General features: G+C 38.2%; 1 pseudogene; it reads left to right on the forward strand.

The window, feature by feature from the left end:
- Window positions 1-2,583: 2,583 nt before the first annotated feature.
- On the forward strand, window positions 2,584-3,196 carry LOC102813103 (annotated as a pseudogene).
- The last annotated feature ends 4,739 nt before the right edge of the window (window positions 3,197-7,935 follow it).

The raw sequence follows: 7,935 nt of genomic DNA on the forward strand, positions 1-7,935 counted from the left end.
GGAAGAAGTGCAGCCAGAGTGCTCCTTGGAGGCCAAGATGGCTAAATGTCGTCTCTCATACTTTGGACATATTGTCAGGAGGGAACAGTTGCTGGAAAAGGATATCATGCTTGGTAAGATGGAGGGTCAGACAAAAATAGGAAGACCCCCAACGAGATGGATCAGCCAGGTGGCATCACTGATGGACTCAAGTGTGGCAGCGGTAGTAGGGTTGGCCCAGGATTGTACATTGTTTTGTTCTGCTGTGCATGGGGTCACTATGAGTCGATTCTGACTCAATGGCACCTGAGAACAACAACAACAACAATATGATCAAGAGCCTATGATATTGAAGGAAGAACTCCAAGGTGCCTTTAATGCATTGGCAAAGAACAAGATACCAGTAATTGATGGAATACAAATTTAAATCTTTCAGAAAATTGATGTGGCATTGGAGGCACTCACTCATCTATGCCAAGAAATGTGGAGGACCAATTTACTGTAAAGGATCCGTATTTGCGCCCATTCCAAAGAGGGATGACCCAACGGAATGTGGAAATCATCGGACAATATCACTAATAACCCAGGCAAGAAAAATTTTCCTAAAGATAATACAAAAACGGCTGCAACCATAAATTGACAGAAAACTTCCAGAGCTGTTCAAGCCAGATTCCAAAGAGGGTTTGAAACAAGTGATATCATTGCTTACATCAGATGTATCTTGGCTGAAAGAGTATTGGCAAAGAATGATTATTCAAGAACAGTTTGAATACTCATGAGGAACCTGTACATAGACCAAGAAAGAGGCAATTGTTCTAACTGAACAAGGGAACATGAAATAGTTTAAAATTAAGAAAGGTGTGCAATAGGGTTGTATTTTTTCACTGTACTTACTTAATCAGTATGCTGAGCAAATAATCCGAGAAGCTGGATTATATGAAGAAAAACATAGCATCAGGATTGGAGAAAGACTCATTAACAACCTGCAATATGCAGATGATACAGCCTTGCTTGCTGAAAGTGAAGAGGACTTAAAATACTTATTGATGAAGATCAAAGACCACAGCCTTTGGTACGGGTTGCACCTCATTGTAAAGAAAACAAAGATTCTCACTACTGGACCAATAAATAACGTCATGGTAAATGGAGAAAAGATTGAAGTTGTCAAAGACTTCATTTTGCTTGGTTCTACAATCAACACTCATGACAGCAGCAGTCAGTAAATCAAAAGGCATATTATATTAGACAGCTATGCTGCACAAGACCTCTTTAAAGTGTTCAAGAACAAAGATGTCAGTTTGAGAACTAAGGTGTGCCTGACCCAAGTCAAGGTACTTTCAATAGCCTCATATGCATGGGAAAGTTGGACAATGAGTAAGGAAGATCATAGAAGAATTGAAGCATTTGAGTTATAGTGTTTGAGGTGAATACTGAAAGCACCATGGACTGCCAAAAGAACAAACAGATCTGTGTTGGAAGAAGTATTCCTTGGAATGCTCCTTGGAAGCTAGGATGGCCAGACTTCATCTCTCATACTTTGGGCATATTATCTCCAGTCCCTGGAAAAGGATATCATGTTTGGTAAAGTGTAGTGTTGGAAAAAAAGAGGAAGACCACCAATGAGATGGATTGGCACAGTGGCAGCAGTAATGGGCTCAGACATACCAATGATTGTGAGGTTGGCCCAGAATCAGGCTATGTTATGTTCTGTTTTGCATAGGGTCACTATGAGTCAATATCAGCTCAATGTCACCTAACAACAACAACATGTAGTTCAAATTCTATCTAACATCTGTAGGTGAGACAATGCATCAACTGTTCCAAGAACAGTATTTTATATTTTTCATAGATTTACCAATTAGTTCATCCAATTGAGTACTACAAAAACTGATGCAAATTAAGTTGTTAAACAACCTATGCTGTAAGTGTAATTGTCTCAGTGTATAAGAGGTTCCATACAAACATGTTAGTACATTTACACACAATGTAAACATACACACTTGTAGGTCACAGTGTTCAGAATCAACTCCAGGGCACCCAACAGCAACATCAATTACAGATGATTCCAAGACTTATTGAAACATATTAACAATGTAGTTTAGTATTTAAAAAGGCATCATGGCTACTTCTTTCAAGTTTTGCCTATTATGGATTATGTTGTTTAGAAGGTAAACTGATTTATCAACTAGTGGAAATTTTAATCTAAACCTGCTGCCACATGCAGTATTCCAAAGACCATTTTGAAGCCTGCTAACTACTATTTATGGAGCATTTTTTTAAGAAAAAATGATAACAATAGTTCCTTTAAAATTTGCCCTTTCCTGAAAATATAGTAAATGGCCGTGTCCATCTTATCTAAAGGAAGATGTGGCATAAGCTCTATTATAGTGATATATTTTGTTTTTTACTCTATGAAGCTATTTCCTCCAAAAATGTACCCTTCTGGTTATATGCTATGTAATCTAGATACTCAACTATGTGGAAGTTTACAAAACCCAAACAGTTGATAAAGAGAAAAGATGAGAGAGGCTGAAAAACAAGGGAAAGCCAGTCAGTGATGAAATTAAAAATGCCTCATGTCGGAAGAAAGAGCAGGAGTGTTGCATGAACACGGGGAAGCAAAAGAAAACAAGGACATATGTGACCATGAAGTGAATGCTTAGTCTCAGAGATCAGTGGCTTAAAGGAAAAGATAGGTTAAAACCTAAAAAGAAAGAAAAGACAGATCTCAGTGCACTCAAGGAAAGAGAAATCCCCCAACAACCTTCCTATTTGTTCTTCCAATATAACACATAGCTGGACCCACCTTACCACATCCTGGTTGATACCAACCTTATCAATCTCTCCATTAAAACCAAACTGCACCTTGTATAATCAATGATGCCCCTTGTATAACTGACTGTGTACTGGCTGAAATTGAGAAGTTGGGGTGCAAGTATCGAGTGTCTCTAAGGATTGCCAAGGAGCCAAGATTTAAACAACTACCATGCACACACAAAGGAACTTACGTAGATGACTGCTTAGTACAGACAGTAACTCAGCACAAGTGTTACATCGTGGCCATAGTTGACCGGGACCTTAAAAAAGAATCCGGAAGATCTCTGGAGTTCCTATCACGTACATTTCTAACCATAGGTACAACATTGAGTGGATGCCAGATGATTATGGACCCCGCAGTTCTGATTCTTACAAGGTTCCTCTGTCTTACTCCAGCTGACTTTCTCTAGTTCCAGTTCAGTAAACATGCTATTGTATTGTTTAAAAAAAAAAAAATGTCTCATGTCACGGGGTATGAATTATCTGTACATAAATAATCAGAAGTTGATTGTATCCTTCCCAGTTTTTCTTTCATTCTTCGGTTTACATACAAGCTGCATATTTTTCCATCCTCCCACTTCCCACAATGAATTAAAGCAATTGTTACATCCTTTCCCTTACATCAGTAGATGTCATCACTAATTATCTGAAAAATCTGGAGCTAGCTTGATTATTGTCTATTGGTTTGTTGAATTGTGGTGGCTTGTGTGTGGCTATGATGCTAGAAAATTGTTGTTCTTAAGTGCCATTGAGTCAATTCCGATTCATAGTGACCCTGTATATGGTTTCTGAGGAGTGGCAGTGAGTTCGAACCACCATACTTGTGGTTCAAACCAACCTTTCAGTCCAGTGCTTATCCTACAGCACTACACTTGTGGTGAACATTTTTGAGAGGAACTTCTTAGACTAAGGCAGACTAGGAAGAAAGGTCTGGAAATTTACTTAGAAAATTAGCCAACAGAAGACAGTTCAATAGAGTGCTAGACGATGGGCCCCATAGGTTGATTGCACAATGACCACAATAATGAATTGGAACACACCAAAGATCTTGAAGAATGTCAGGACTGGACAGTGTTAAGTGCTGTTGTATCAGATCTGCCCCAAGGAGCAGCGGGGGTGGGGGGTGGGGTGTTCAACTGCTGACCTTGTGGGTTCAGCCCAGTGCTGATCCTATAGTGCCACACCAGGAGTCCACAGTATACATAGCAGTACTATGTTAAACTGCTTATCCTACAGCACCACTCCAGGACTCTTCTAGACAGTATAGAAGGTACAAACCATAAGAGACATATTTCCTACTATACAGGAGTTTATTATTTAGCATGAGAACTAAAGCAGATACTGTGAAAGAAAATAATCAAAATAAGCCTGATAATACTTTCCAAATTCTATAAAAATTTCTGCAGAATGCAATAAAGGTAAAAATAAATATGATTAGGGGAAATTTCTTGAAGTAGATGAGATAACTTATTTCTTTGAGAAAATATGGCCTAACAGTTTTTTAAAAAAGTAAAATTTAAGGTAGAGGTAGGGCTTGATGGCAGCTAGGGAGGAGGTGCAGTGAAGTTCGCCATCAGCAATAACCAAGCAAAGCAGATCCAGGGCAGAGCTCCAATACTCAGAACCACAGAGATAGGAATATTTTAAAGGTGTGAAGGCTTATAGCTTGTGGAATTTGGAGCTGAAGTAAAAAAATCATGTACTTTTGAATCTGCCGGGCTGGGCTCGGAGGTCTGAGCCAACATCCTGGGCGAGACCAAGTGGCAAGATGAAACAGGGGAGCAGAAACACCACGGAAAAACGCCACGGGAACCTTGGGACAAAGGTGGACAATATACTTTGTCAGTTTTGCTTTGTTCTGATTTTCTTTTTTTATTTGGTATCTGGCCATTGGCACACCCACTGTTTGAACACCTCCATTCTGGTGAATAGAGGGAGAGCCTGAGCCATGTGGCCAGCCCCCACCCTCACCGCTGGCGGGTTCTTCTGCCACGCATATGCACAGATACTCACCCCAAGTGGAGACCCTGAAATTTTATTATCTGTTTCTTTTTTGTTCTTTTTTTTTATCACGGGAAAGAGAAGGAGAGGACTAAAGGGAGGGAAACAGAGTTTAAAGGAAAAACAAGCCAAAGGTTTGATTGGAGCCTGAGGTATAGCATAACAACCAACACTGGCAACTTGGAATCTCTCAGGCAGCTTTGTAGGCAGGAACTGGAAGAGAGGACATTAAAGTTATACTCATATTAAACTACAGATTGTTTTTTTTTTTTAATTTCTTTTTCTTCTCTCCCTCCTCTCTCTTTTCTGTGATTAGAGACTGCAGTAGTCAGTCTTGTTTTTGTTGGTGCTGCTTTTTAGTCTTTTTTTTTTTTCTTTACTTTTCTTCTTTCTCTCATATTTTCCCCACTGGTGTTGTTTTGCTATTATATTACCCCTCTCTGCCTTTGGAGGACTCTTTGTCTCCCTATATTACACAAGAAGAGTCAGCAACTGCTGCCATATAGCCAAGCTACAATCACACTCTATAAAACACCAAAACCCAGGTAAGAACTGATACCAACTGCCATATACCAGGGACACAGAAAACATCTGTGAAAGTTCACTCTGAGTTAAGCAATAAGAAGAGTGAAAAGGGAAGCCCACATCCTGATCACATCTTCCTGGAAGCAATCAGAAGGTATAAAAAAATTAACAAAACACATACTCAATTAAGTATTAAGGCCACAGATAAACATTAAACATGTCCAAGAAGCAAAAGCACATGTCCAGAAATAAGATAAAATGTCTGCGACAAATGACCTAGAAGTGGACCTGGACTCCATTCTGGAAGGAGGGCAGGTTTCGGAAATGCCAGAGAAAGAATTCAGAAAAACGATTATAAAATGTTTCAAAACACTTTATAATGGAGTTGAGAAAAATAAGGAATAAGTCAGGAAAGTGCTACAGGAACAATCAAATAAGATAGATACAGCATTGGAAACAATTCAAAACTTACAGAAAGAGGTCCAAATAATCAAGAACAAAATAACAGAAATAGAGAACACTCTGAAAGGGCACAGGAGTAGAATAGATGAGATGGAAGGCAGAATCAGTGAGCTGGAAGACAAATCCTCAATAACACTAAGATAGAAGAACAAACACAAAAATGGATTAAAACTTCTGAGGAAGGTCTAAGATTCAGGTTGGACAACATGAAGAGGAATAACTTAAGAATTATCGGCATTCCAAAACAAGAAGAATCACACAAGTCCACAGAGGAAATAGTTGAAGAACTGCTGGAAAAAATTTCTCTAACATCCTGAAAAGTGAAAAGATAAACATGCAAGAAGCTCAGCAAACTCCAGGAAGGGTAGAACCCAAAAGAAAATCACCAAGACATCATAGTCAAGCTCTCTAAAGTCAAAGATAAGGAGACACTTCTGAAAGCAGCCAGGGAAAACAGAAGTGTCACATACAAAGGCAAGCAAGCACAGATCTCTCAGCAGAAACCATGCAAGCAAGAAGGCAATGGGGAGACATATATAAAACCCTGAAAGAAAAAAAATTACCAACCAAGAATTCTTTATCCAGCAAAGCTGTCAATCAAATATGACAGTGTAATCGAAACATTCCAGGATAAACAGAAGCGAAGGGATTTTGCCAAAGCCAACCCTGCACTACAAAACATCCTAAAGGGAGTTCTGTGGACTGAGAACCAACAAGAACAGACAACAACCAGAAATTGTCATACGTGGCAGCACCTCCCTGAATTAAGTCAACAGAAAGAAAAGTTGTTAACAGAACAAAACTGTAAGAACAAACGCAGAGAATCTGGGAGGTCAGTCTATGATCAAAACAAGTACAATGTAAAAGAAGGTAAACACGTAGGAACAGAAATCCAGATAGTGATAAGGTCAGGTCGATTACAGGATAAAATAGACTGCACTAAATGGACAGAAAAGTTAATGGACTATAAGGCAACCTCAAAGAAAATTAACACTTCACAACATACCAAGAAAATGAAAACCCAAGAAGAACATGAAAACATTAAAACTATGAGGAAACTCACAAGACAGAACACAAAAATCATGAACTCAACAAAGGAATACAGAACAAAGGAAAACAGAACAAAGAAGCAGCAACACCACACACACACACACAAAAAAAAAACATAATGGAAGCAATTAATCAATACCTATCAATAATTACACTGAATGTCAATAGATTAAATGCACCTATTAAGAGACGGAGGATGGCAGAATGGATAAGAAAACAAGATCCTTCAATATGCTGTCTGCAAGAGACACATCTCACACAAACAAACAAAAACAGAGTAAAAGTCAAAGGATGGAAAAATTATACCAAGCTAATTGCAATAAAAAGCAAACAGGAGTGGCAGTACTAATCTCTGAAAAAATAAACTTTAATGCAAAAAAGAGCATAATAGATAAAGATGGACATTATCTCATGATTAAAGGGACGATTGAACAAGATGAAAAAACCATAATAAATATCAATGCTCCCAATGCAAGAGCTCCAAAATATATTAAACAATCTCTAATAGATTTGAAGAAAGAAATAGACGAATCTACAATAATAGTGGGTGATTTTAATACATGGCTTTCAAAAATGGATAGAACAACCAGAAAGAAACTTAACAAAGACACAGAAGGACTAAACAACACTATCAGCCAACTGGACCTCATAGATGTGTACAGAGCATTCAATCTAACAACTGCACAATACACATTCTTTTCCAGTGTACAGAGAACATTCTCTAGAATAGACCATGTTTCAGGCTGCAAAACAAATTTCCATAATTTTACAAATATCAAAATATTATAAAGCATCTTGTCAGACCACAATGCTATCAAATTAGAAATCAACAATACGAAGACCAAGGAAATCAAGTCAAATACATGGAAACTGAATAGCACTATGCTGAAATGTGACTAGGTAGTAGAAGAAATTAAACATGAATTCACAAAGTTCCTAGAAATAAATGAGAACAAAAGCACAGCATACCAAAATATATGGGACATGGTGAAAGTGGTGCTGAGACGACAATTTATTGCAATAAATGCACACATCCAAAAAGAAGAAAGAACCTAAATTAACACATTAACACAGCATCTACAACAATTAGAAACAGACCAA

This window comes from Chrysochloris asiatica, unplaced genomic scaffold (genome assembly GCF_000296735.1).
Source record: "Chrysochloris asiatica unplaced genomic scaffold, ChrAsi1.0 scaffold00180, whole genome shotgun sequence".
In the NCBI taxonomy this organism is placed as follows: Eukaryota; Metazoa; Chordata; class Mammalia; order Afrosoricida; family Chrysochloridae; genus Chrysochloris; species Chrysochloris asiatica.